This window comes from Schistocerca nitens, chromosome 5 (assembly GCF_023898315.1).
Source record: "Schistocerca nitens isolate TAMUIC-IGC-003100 chromosome 5, iqSchNite1.1, whole genome shotgun sequence".
NCBI lineage: Eukaryota > Metazoa > Arthropoda > Insecta > Orthoptera > Acrididae > Schistocerca > Schistocerca nitens.
In genome coordinates, this window is record NC_064618.1 from 361,259,689 (window position 1) to 361,272,926 (window position 13,238).

The window sequence follows — 13,238 nt, forward strand, 5'->3', positions numbered from 1 at the left end:
CGTGGTGTGAAGCCAATTGAAATTCATTGACAGTTGAAGGAGACATGTGGTGATGGAGTTATGGATGTGTCAGAAGTGCGTTCGTGGGTGTGACAGTTTAATGAAGGCAGAACATCTTGTGACAATGAACCGAAACAACCTCAGGCTCGCACAAGCCGGTCTGACGACATGATTGAGAAAGTGGAGAGAATTGTTTTGGGGGATCGCCGAATGACTGTTGAACAGATCGCCTCCAGAGTTGGCATTTTTGTGGGTCCTGTGCACACAATCCTGCATGATGACCTGAAAATGCGAAAAGTGTCATCCAGGTGGGTGCCACGAATGTTGATGGACGACCACATGGCTGCCCATGTGGCATGTTGCCAAGGAATGTTGACGCGCAACGACAGCATGAATGGGACTTTCTTTTCGTCGGTTGTGACAATGGATGAGACGTGGATGCCATTTTTCAATCCAGAAACAAAGCGCCAGTCAGCTCAATGGAAGCACACAGATTCACCGCCACCAAAAAAATTTCGGGTAACCGCCACTGCTGAAAAAATGATGGTGTCCACGTTCTGGGACAGCGAGGGCTTAATCCTTACCCATTGCATTCCAAAGGGCACTACGGTAACAGGTGCATCCTACGAAAATGTTTTGAAGAACAAATTCCTTCCTGCACTGCAACAAAAACGTCCGGGAAGGGCTTCGCATGTGCTGTTTCACCAAGACAACGCACCTGCACATCGAGCTAACGTTACGCAACAGTTTCTTCGTGATAACAACTTTGAAGTGATTCCTCATGCTCCCTACTCACCTGACCTGGCTCCTGGTGACTTTTGGCTTTTTCCAACGATGAAAACACTCTCCGTGGCCGCACATTCACCAGCCGTGCTGCTATTGCCTCAGCGATTTTCCAGTGGTCAAAACAGACTCCTAAAGAAGCCTTCGCCGCTGCCATGGAATCGTGGCGTCAGCATTGTGAAAAATGTGTACGTCTGCAGGGCGATTACATCGAGATGTAACACCAGTTTCATCGATTTTGGGTGAGTAGTTAATAAGAAAAAAAATCGGAGGCCTTAGAACTTGAATGCACCTCGTACAATGTGGCACCAGAGGTCTATGCACAAGTCACACAATTCCCATAAATTATAGTCCAGTGGTTTTTAAGTACAGAGCTGGCACTTAACAGCATCCCAGATATGTCCCATCGAGTTCAGACAGCAGAATTCGGTGGCCAACACATCAATATGAGTTCATTACCATCGCTGCAGTGCGATTCTGACCTTTTGGCATGGACAGTTATGCTGCTGGAAGATGTCATAGTCACAGGGGAAGAGATGAAGCATGAAGGGATGCAGGATAATGTTTACAACATGTAGTCCACAGCTGTCTCAGGTGTATGTCCCCCTTGGGATAACATTGTCCACACATTTCTGTGTCTACAGCGCAGTGCATGTTTTGAGTAGCCATTTGTCTGGATGATGAGGTATCCAGACATGACCATCAAACCAGTGTAAACATGAAACATAATTCAGCCAACTAGGCAAACCGATTCCAATGGACCAAGTCAAAACTTGACAATCTCATTCTGCAAGATAAACTTAACTGGTAATGTCATTACATTAACAAGGGAACACACTAGGAATGTATGCTGTAGAAACCCTTGCTTAGCAATAAGCACTGAATGTCATACTCCCAATACATTGTCATTTGCTCATGGTTTCATCGCTGTTCAACTACTTTCTATAGATGCTGACAACTGTAGCATGTGGACAACTGACCAGCTTCACCGCTTCTAAGATGCCACACAACAACAATACAGCCTTCATCAAATTCACTTATCCCAATTAATTTCCCTGTTTCCAGCCCATATAAACACTGGAATGATTCGCCATATGTCTCTGCTCAGCCTATGTATTTTTCTTACTGTGTCACAAGCCTGTAACAGTGCCAGGTGGTATTCAGTCTCCCAGTGAGTAGCAGGCAATAATTTTTTGTCTTCTCAGGATATGTTGTCCCTTTAGCCCTTATTATTATTAATCATGCAGAGATAATAGTTTCTTTCATTTAGTAACAACAGCTAAGAGACCTATCAGGGCAAGATTATTACCAGTCTAGCACCAGATCTCCATGTGTCCAATTATCGAAGGAGTATGACGACGAATTCAAGGTGCAGATAAGCCAAATGAATATTAATTTGCTTTTGTAAGACAATAACTAACTGATGTGGCATTAAATTGATGTGTGGTACAATTCTCTGGTCAACTCGATTTAACAAATAAATCTTCAGCACATATGGTTGCATCCCACACTTCACTCAGCCCAAATCCTCTCCTCTCCACACCTCCTTGATCTAATGTAACACCACAATGACTACTTGTATCCTAACTATCTGTGCTCATCCTCTTGTAATTATGTAACATTTATCAGTCTGCATAGTTAATAAACATAAACGTTAATACTAGGCGCTGAGTACTTTTATTAATTTTAGGAAGATGGTTGGTATGTTTATCATGTTATTTCCCCTATATCCCCTAACTGAATTTATGGCACTTTTCCATATACACTGAGGTGACAAAAATCATGGGATATTTCCAAATATCATATCAGACCTCTGCTTGCCCAGCATAGTGCAGCAGCTCAACATGGCATGGAATCAACAAGTCACTGGAAGTTCTCTGCAGAAATATTGAGCCAGGTTGCCTGTACAGCTGTACATAGTCACAAAAGTATTGCTCATACGGAATTTTTTGCTTAAACTGACCTCTCAATTATGTCACATAAATGTTCTTGTTGGGCAATTCAGCTGGCCAAATCAATCACCACATGAATTGTCCATAAAGTTTTTCAAACCATTTGTGAACAGTTCTGGCCTGGTGACATGGTGCATTGTTATCCATACAAATTCCTTCATTGTTTGGGAACATAAAGTCCATGAATGGCTGCAGATGTTATCTAAGTAGTTTAATTGGACCTGAGGATCCAGTCCATTGCGTGTAAACACAGCCCACACCATTATGGAGCCACCACCAGCTTGCACACTGTTTTAACAACTTCGGTCCATGGCTTCATTTGTGCCACACTCAAACCCCAACATCAGTTCTTACCAACAGTAATCAGGGCTCATATGGCCAGATAATGGTTTTACAGTTGTCTAGGTTCCAACTGATATGATCATAAACCCAGAAGAGGTGCTGTAGGCAATGTCACATTGCTAGCAAAGGCACTCGCATTGGTCGTCTGCTTCCATACCCCTTGATGCCAAATTTCCTTGCACTGTCCTAACAGATATGTTCATCAAGTGTTCCACATTGATTTGTAGGGTTTTCCTTCACAGGGTTGCTTATCTGCAGCACTGACAACTCTGCACAAATGTTGCTGTTCTCAGTCTTTAAGCTGAGGCCACCAGCCACTTCCTTGTCTGAAGTGAGAGATAATACCTGAAATTTAGTATTCTCACACACTCATACACTGTGGATCTGAGAATATTTAATTCCCTTATGGTTTCTGAAATGTTATGTCCCAAGCGTATAACTCCAACTACCATTCTGCACTCAACATCTGTTAATTCCTGTCGTGTGGACATTATCATGTTGGAAACATTTTTACACGATCACCTAAGTATAAATGACAGTTTGTCAATGCACTGCCCTGTTATACCTTGTGTGTGCAATACTATCCCCATCTGTAAATGTGTTCATCGCTATCGCACGACTTTTGTCACCTCAGTGTACACTAATGTTACTACTTCGATCAATAGAGTCATGATATGGATAAGTTACTGTTCTAAAAGCAAAGTGTACAGCATACATTCACTTCCCACAACATGTATCTGGCTTTGAGAACTCAATTTGTTGTGAAGCCAGTAAGTGCAGCAATCAGAGCCTCTAATCGCCACATGGAATTACAGAGAGCCTTTATGTATCCCTGTCTCTCCCATAGCAGTTCCCACGTAAAAAGTCCATGAAACATCAACGTGTCTATGATGAACAATTCATCAATGAACCAAATCCCAGATGTATTTCAGAGGTGACATGTAAGTTTAACATTTGAGATAGAGGACACAGTAGCAATCACCAGTTGTTGAAGGAGGCTAGCGGATTCCATAATGTGACAACACATTATACTGCTGAAATGGGATATATGGAAAATAAATTATGAAAACCTCCCTTCGCAGTTTATATTTGGCATGGCTATTTTTAACAACTATCATGCTTCCACATAATACAATATGAAGAGAAGTGATAATGCTTTGCAATCTTACTGATTTTATTTGTAACATATGCCATTTTACGATCCTTCACTTCCACTACGCAAATATCTATGCATCTACTTCAGCTTTTCGAGAAATCAGATTAACTGAAAATCACGTCATTATGTAACAGTATGAAGACAAGACCTGGTGTCAAAGGTTTGGGTGACCTAATAAATTAATGCATTACATAAGTTTTGATTAAAAAATACAACTCTCTCTCTCATTTTATAGGGTCAAATCCTTCATCATCTACAACTTTCAGTGCTCTTTTCTGTCATTCAGTCAAGTCACAAGTTGTTTTACCTGAGACTGAATGTAATTCTATCACACAGTGTGCATGTATTTAGTGTTTAAAAGAACAAATACACAGAGAAGTAAAAATGCTGGAGGGAGTCAGATGAAAAGTTATGTAGTGAGCACAGATCATAATTTTTCTTGGAATTCATATAAAAAAGCTGGGTTCCCATTCTTCGTAACAATGAACAGTCAACAGTCACAGTGTGGGTAACTGTTGAAATCAGCAACATTACTGAGGTTGATTTACAAAAGTAAGAAGTGGAGGGAGGGAGGGAGGGAGGCATGACAGTCACCAAATTCACACCAACTAACACAGTGACAAGTTTATCATCACAAGTTACATCCCTCAATACTGTATAGCAAGATACAATGTGCATTTTTGGCAACATTCAACATCTTGGTGTTCTCACATCCATCTTTGTAAGAATGTCTTTCTTATCCACAGAAAATATGTCAGGTTTCTGTGGTACACAAGAGAAGGTGAACGGTCATAAGGATATAGGAAGCTAATTGTAACTAGACTTGTATCATTAACATTCAAAATACATCCAAGCCATCAGTGACCTTCGCACATGCATGCAACTAACCCTGTGATATCACCAAGGTATGAGTCTTGTTGGGTCCATATTAGATTTTCATTTCTGAAGTCTGGTGAATTGTAGAAAATCTTTGTTTGGATTTTTTATGGCTAGTGGCAATAATACAGTCTAATTTGTGGATATCTGCAGTTGTGCAAATCTGCGCAAACCCCTCTTGATGGACAGATTCTTCTTCATCATACTCACTGTTAATTGTACAATGAAAGTGACCACTAGAATGTTCTTGGAATATTATTCAAACAACTGTCTAGGTATCATTATCTAAGAGTTGTAGATGCACTGTGAACTGGCACAGGCAGTAAGTCTCTTGATGGTACCAGGGATACATGACACAGTCCTTTGGAATATGATGTGGCAAAGAAATGCTGCTCTGCAAAGACATCAAAATCCCTCAGATGAAAATATATGTTTTCAAAATTCTTGCACTTTATATTCTCGACTGCAGCAGCATCTGAGGACTAATAAATGTACTTAGGTATTATACAGAAATGGGTTATCATGAAGTTAACCAAATGATATTGGAAAAGACAAATGCTCACAGTGTTACGTTTAAAGCATTCTGACACAATAACAGATGAAATGTCATCAATTACATGGGTTTCTGGATGCCTGTTTGTTGTTCCAGTGAAACCCTTAGGCCTCAACCTGCAGCAAATATGCTAAATTCCCTGTAAAATAACAAATAATGTATTCACTGTCACAAAGTGTCTCTTTCACATGCTGTAGAAATACAGGTTGTGGGTGGCTATGAAGGAGTGCAGCATGAGCATTTTTAATTTGTCAACAAGGTTTTCCAGGAAGTCCCACAGAAGACCAACACGTCTAAAAAATTGTTCTGCCTGTACATGTTCACAGTTTAGGAAAACACAGATTGCTACTTACCGTAAAGAAGACACCTCAAGTTGCAGACAGGTACAATTAAAAGGCACTCACATATACCTTTTGGCCACAGCCTTTGTCAATAAAACACACACACATACATACACACACACACACACACACAAAAGAAAGCACACCTCATGAACATATGACCACCAACTCCAACATCACGGGCCCGAGATGTCTGTTTTACTGACAAAGGCTGTGGGCAAAAGTTATATGTAAGTGTCTTTTAATTGTGCCTGTCTGCAACTTGAAGTGTCTTATTTATGTTAAGTAGCAATGCTTTTACTACACTGCTGATATTCCTACCTGGCGTTTCCATTGTTTGTATGCCTCTTCGTCAATTCCATTTTCATCAAACAATTGTCCTACATATGTCATGAAAGAGTGTGTACCTGGGCAGTTATCACAGGTTGACATATAACATTTTGGCTGTGCAGAATTGCAAATGATTTGTGCCAGACTGTTTACATGTGTTAAGTTCACAGTCAGCATCACATGCCAACTTTTTCAGTCTGCAACCTTTTAACATAAGCTTCACATTTTAGTGTCTGCAGCATACACGCACTATGGCTACTGGTTGCACCAGACAGAACACAATTGTTGCATTGTAATTGGCAAAATTTGGATACTCTTATTTTCAGTCCTGGATGTTCATCTCTGAATGCTTCATACAACTCATTCAGGTTTCCCAAAACCTTTGTTTTTGTGTATGAACCCCGGATCTGTTTTTCTTCATAGAAACAAAGTTCTTCTTCCCAGGCAAATAGCAACTTATATCTGCTATGTCGTAAAATTTTATGACACCATTCACAGTGTCTTCTCTTAGAGCACACCTAGGTCTTGCATTAGGAAATGCTAAGATACATAACATTCTTTAACTAATTGTTCTGCATTTCCCACTAAATAGTTTGAGGCTCCAAATTCATTTTCATTCCTTCAAATGCTCCAACTTTTTGGAAGATCTTCTCACTGCTCGTGATGCTAGTACTAAATTTCTTTTTCAATTGCCTTATAATTTCAGATTTCACATGTGTTTTATCCACTTCATTTTCTCCCACAATAGGTCCATATTTACTTTTGAATACCTCTGACACTTTCTCTAACTTTTTCTGTGTATGTTTCCTCTCTCAGTCTCTTCTTAACAGATACCAGAATGCAAACTAATGGAACTAAACCAATATTTGAGGTTTATTTTTTTTTTAAATTTATTTAGCCATCCATGGACATTTTAAAATTTATGGATGCTGTCAGTTGCGTCAGATGTGCCTCACTCGACTGAGGACTTATGCAGGATTGTGATTCCCATCCACTTCAATGTACTTCGTTCGGCCTTTGTTTAGTTGTCAATTTTTTCCTACATCTGTCATATATTTTGTGGTCTGTCATTATGCCACTGATTATATCAACCATTCACATTTTACAGACTTTTCTTGTATCTATTGTGTCCATTTTTACTGAAGGGTTTACAGCAGTACATGACCCTCTCAAACTCCAACCATTAGATTTGTACAGTCTCAAAACACAACACTTCTGCTATAACTTCATCTGTACATGTAGCATCCACATTGACATCCAGGCTTTGAAAGAAAACACTTCACTTGTATGATTTCCTAACTTCTGACTTACTGTCAGGTAACAAGTACAGCTGCTGTTGGCCTTTCACTTCATAAGCTAACCTTTGACAGGTCAAAATAAAAATGCTTGCTGTTGGCCTTCTCGTCTTGCAATTTTACCTGTATTGGTCTCTGATTGTCAGCTTAACTGTGATTGGTGGAAATAAAATGATTGCTATTGGCCTGTTCACACTGCTACCTTACTATGTGTTGCTGTCACATCTCTGTTTTAACAATACAAATCAATCAACAGTTACCATGTTTTTCAGTAATTTGTTGTAGTCTGCATATAACCGGTGTTGTTTCATTGTACCACATGGCTGCACATACAGTACTAACTTATATCTCCTACTGCAAATGTCATGCCAACTTTATTTTTTAGTATGTTATGTAGTGTAATATGAAGAAGCACATAAAATTTTTCAAAAAAAATTATGGTGACATGTTTTGTGTAATTCAAATTCGAAGGTCAAGGTCAGTGACCTTAACTGTGTACAGTGTTTAAATATGTCCTTGTTGGGTATCATCTGAAAGCTTGTTCCAGGCCCTTTCCAAAGTTACCTGTTTCACTCTTCTGCCTCTATTAGAACAGTAGTTGCATCTGTTTTTGTCAGCAGTGTTTTTCGAATTTGAAGCACATTTTCCGAATTTTGGGGTCAAAATGTCTTGTTGTAGCCATAATTCTGTGATTTGGCACTTTTCATTCTCTCATGTACAATAAACACCAAATTTGATAAAAGCTGGAGATATTGTCGAAAATTCTACTTTTCTGTGTTGATTTGACATGAAGTTACCAGCGAGAGAGAGAGAGAGAGAGAGAGAGAGAGAGAGAGAGAGCTAGTTTGCATATAGGAAAAAAGTCACTCACAGTGGCCAAACAGATTAATCAAACAACAAATAAGGTAAGGACTGAAAGCAAAATTGGACTGTAATCAACGAAATCCGACTACTTCGTCACTGCAGCTAGGCGTGTACAGCAACCAGTCAGGTGATACAGATATTTGATCCAATCTGAGAAATATATCTGGCGGGTTGAATGTAGATACTGTCGAACTGCTGTGAATTTTTGGTCAATTTTACACTCTACATGTATAGGAAATCCACTCAAGCAATAAAAAAAATCTGATAATGTTACATCTATATTGGTAAATGTACAATAATAGCCTCTTGCAATCCTCGTAGTTTCGGTATGGGCCTTTGCAAATAATTTTATGTTCTCAATACAAAATGAGAGGGAAATGTGCCTATGCAACATTACTATCATTACTGCCAATCTTATGTTTTATATTGTAATACGTTGGCTAAACGTTTTAGGGCATCAGATTATGATGACTTGTCCTACATCGCAATTAGCTTTTAATTAATTGTCATTGTGTCATTTGTTATCTGCATGTGACTCATGATTGGCCGTGTTCATTTCCCATGATTCTTAGCGCTAATACGAACACCTAAACATCACGTGAAAGCCGCCGAAACCGTGATTTGACAGATTTCATAATGCAAACATGTTCTATTTCGTATATTACAAATGTACCTGTAACTTGCAAATCACCGAAATTATTGCTGGACATTCGAAATTAGGTTCGTTAGAGTACCGGTCGCAACCGCTGGAATCACGCCAAGGCATTCGACACATGCATTCGCCCAATTCCCCAGGGGTCGACATGGTTCGTTCGAGCTATCACAGGCAAGCGCAACCGGTTTCAAACTGTCTCTAATGCGCATGCGCTGCTTCGTGAGTCGTGACTGTTTTGAATATTTGGACCAGTTGGGTTTCCTCGAACGTTTATTTTGAATGTTTCGTTGTCTGACCGCATGTAGCGCTAGTTGACATCTCAACTCACTTTGCGTTGCTCGAATGTTAGTGAATTAAATATGGAAACAGTGTATCGGATATGTAGTTTTTTCATGCTTAGCACTACGCGTTTCGAGAATTTAAAGTAGGATATTTACGTAAGTATTTTGCATGCTGTTTGTGTGTTGTTGGTCTCTTGCACTGTATTGTGTAGTCTTTTTGAGGTTAAGGTACGGTACGTCACTGTGCCTACTACATTGTGCGGAAAACACACACACCGTGTAATTTCACAAACAGTATGGGTGATGATGGTTTGCGTGTGCTTGTTTTCTGCGTAATGGAGAAAGCACAACATATTATAACTACAAGAAGACGGCTACAGTGCAAGGTACATATTTGATCATGATGATGAGAAATCTCGAAATGCGTCCTGCGAAACATGAAAAATTACGAAAATGGTGCTGTACATCATTACTGCATTTAAAGAATGAATGAGAGTGCCATGATTTCGAAAAACGTCGATTATGATAAATGAAACTGAGTTAAACGTTTCCTTCCCACTTGTGATCGGCTTCTCTTGGATAACCAGTGATACAAAATGTTAACTGAAGACGTTTATACTTATTCTTGACAATACTTCCCTCATCAACATCCTGTTTTCCTTTACATTTCGATTACATGCATATGATGAAAAAATTTGATCAGCTTGTCTCACTGATTTTTGTAACAAATTTTGTTGCTGATCGACAATACATTGCAGATCATTAGTACCAGTGTTAATAAGCAACAATGTAATAAATGCCCTAACATTACAAATACCGGAAATTATATAATCTGAAGAAAAATTATTGTTGGTTTAGCTGGTAGAGTGGGTCCGCAATGTGTCCACTGGTTAAGAATCTGGTATTGGCTTGATTTCAGTAATGTATGTGTGACACCATAGCATGTTTATTTATACATATGCGACATCCCCCGTAAAGTGATCCAACTTAATGTGCGCCTGTCATTTATAGCAATGACAATAGTATGTGACTCCCAATTATCGGTTCTTGTGAACGGATCATTGTATGGAAGAGAAAAAAATTTATTCACTTTGAAAGTGACGTTACAGTACACCGAGATCCTTTTACTTATGATATCTCACATATATATGCAAAGCATTTCTATGGAAAAATTTGTCAAGGGAGTAAAATTAAACTAGAATATATTAATTTTTGACACGTTTGAGACACACAGTTCCTTTAATAGGGTAGCAGGAACCTAGAACTTCTTATCTGCGATGAGAACCCTACAAGACTTAATACAAAATGCTCTGCACATTGGTGCATTGACCTCTTTGGTGGAAGCTTATTAAGGGCTTTGGAACCTGTCAATGGAGTTTCCTCTGATCGGTCGAAAATAGTTGCAGCTGTTCACTCGCCGCAACTCTAACAGCTTTCACCATGTCAGAAACCACGGAAACTAGGAGAATACCTGTGTCTTTGCCATTGTATCTCGCACGAATCTAGGGCCAACAGAAATGGGGACGCTCAACTACCGAGAAATCCGATAGATGCATCTACCGTGACACTACCATGATTCTTTGGGTATCCAGCGAGCCAATTTCTGCTGTTGTGTTCTGAACTGTGCAGAAGCCAATTTAACACAATGGTAAACGGCGCATTGAAGATGCGTCCTCCTTTGGAGTACTGACGCGCAGTCTGGTATCCTTACAGATGGGATTAACGGAGTACGTCCAGAAAGTTCAAAGAAGAGCAGCACGTTTTGTACTATCGCGAAATAGGGAAGAAACTGTCACTGATGAGATACAGGGTTTGGGGTGAACATCATTAAAACAAAGGCGTTTTTCGGTGCAGCGGAATCTTCTCATGAAATTTCAATCAAGAACTTTCTCTTCCAAATGCGGAAATATTTTGTTGACAACAATCTACATAGGGAGAAACTATCATCACAATAAAATAAGGAAAATCAGAGATCACATGGGAAGATATAGGTGTTGGTTTTTTCCGTGCACTGTTGGAGATTGGAATAATAAAGAATTACTGTGCTGATGGTTCGATGAACCCTCTTCCAGGCACATACGTGTGATTTGCGGAGTATCCATGTAGCTGTAGATGTATAAATCCTTGAAGGCTGACCTTTCAGTGCGTGTCAAAGGAGGCTGATGGGGTAGGTACAGTGAGTGTGAACTAGCACAGCTGCCACATGCCAAAAAGTGATACAAACATTTTAAACTTTATTTAATAATATTGATAGATTTGGTGATAGTATAAAGTTTTCTTGCTGGAGTTGAAGTCCAGAGTTGTAATATTTTAGATATATACATCCAACATCACGAAGCTAGTGACTCTTGCCCCTCTTGTTACGTAACTTCACACCTTATTGAGCCCAACGCTTTCTCTTACAGTGTGATGTAATTTATGGATGGCCCCATTTGCATACCTAAGAATTTTGAAGTTTTCACCTTATTTATTATTTCCTTGCATGTGTTACACATATCATTGGTGTAGTACCCCTAGATGTGCAGAACTGAATATGCTGTGTCTCATTAAAATTGAGAGTGATGTCATTCACAGAAAACCAATCAATGATACTTTTAAGGATTTTGTTTTGCAATTCTTCTTTTTCTGTATGTATGCTTTGCTTGATTACAATACTAGTGTCATCTGGTATTGAATCATATTCTTTTCCTTTCTTTCCTTATGCATATAAACTATATGTAAACTGAATGAGCTATAAACCGAAGACACCGCCAGAATTAAATTAACGAGTTGTTTTGTGGCAAGGATAATGTTTTGATACATCGTTAAATATCTGTATGAAACAATGTAATAAATACAATCTTAAATTTATCAATTCATGTATCTTCACCCCTTTTGTTTCAGGAAGTGGTAGCATACGAACATATGCTTGTACCCGTCATACCAGCATTGTTAAAAATGTTTATTTTAACTGTTCGATACAAGTATTATAAAAAGTTGTTAGAAATCTGTTCATCATTTCACCAGCTGCTGAGATCCTGCATCAAGAGGATCAGTGAGGACAAGAATAATTAATGCTGTATCTGCAGGAGTGTTCCTGCATCAACATTGTCACAATCAAGACTAAACACAGTGGAATTAATGTAAAGTTAATGACTCGGACTTGATAGGTACCTATTGAACTTGGTTTACTTATACTAAAAATATTATGCTTCTTATAAACCAGGACTTCACAACATACGTGCTCGCGGAGCAAGTTGTGAGCAGCAAGGCGCGAGCATGGAGCAGCGTGAGCAAGCTACCCCCACTACCGGACCAGAGCGGAGAGTGGGGAGAGTCGCGTGGGGCACACAACAGCTGCCGCCAGGCAATGTAAATCCGCGGCCACCTGCAGGGATATCACTCACGAATTATTAATGCGACAAATAAAGGAGAATGTACACGTGCCACATAATTTTATTAGCTTAGTGTATGCCTCTACATTCGTATTAATTTGTGAACTGTTACACAATAAAAAGTGTCACTGAAGTGTGGGATTCTCGGCTATCTTGTACTTTTTGCCCTTTACAATTGCGACTATGTTCGGAGTAATTGTACTTGTGCATTGTAGGCGCAGTGTGCAGTTTAAATTTCGATCAGACAATGCGTTTCTCAGGCGCGTCTTGTTACATTTCATTGCAGAGAACAGTTGTTCACAAACATACGTGGAACCGAACATTGATATTATTGTAGCCGCCAATTTGTGCAAACGAGGAAATCTATCCTCAGGGAAGTGTCTGCAGAATTCCAAAATGTTTTTCTTGTTCTGAAATTTGTCTCTGTATTCTCTGT

The 13,238-nt window shown here is 39.3% G+C and overlaps 1 protein-coding gene and 1 long non-coding RNA gene across 6 annotated transcripts in view; one reads left to right on the forward strand and one right to left on the reverse strand.

Annotated features, from left to right (window-relative positions):
• Positions 1-9,297, reverse strand: part of LOC126259455 (alpha-L-iduronidase) — a 231,075-nt gene extending 221,778 nt beyond the window's left edge. For 4 of the 5 annotated variants that reach the window (XM_049956279.1, XM_049956277.1, XM_049956276.1 and 1 more), the window contains exon 1: positions 9,166-9,297. The gene's annotated coding sequence lies outside the window, so the exon portion shown is untranslated. The remainder of the gene's footprint in view (positions 1-9,165) is intronic. The other variant, XM_049956280.1, reaches the window with a different exon arrangement.
• Positions 9,298-9,509: 212 nt separating this feature from the next.
• Positions 9,510-12,849, forward strand: LOC126260804 (uncharacterized). Its single transcript, XR_007546648.1, has 3 exons — positions 9,510-9,584; positions 12,435-12,550; positions 12,634-12,849. It is a non-coding gene; the product is annotated as an uncharacterized LOC126260804 (long non-coding RNA).
• The last annotated feature ends 389 nt before the right edge of the window (positions 12,850-13,238 follow it).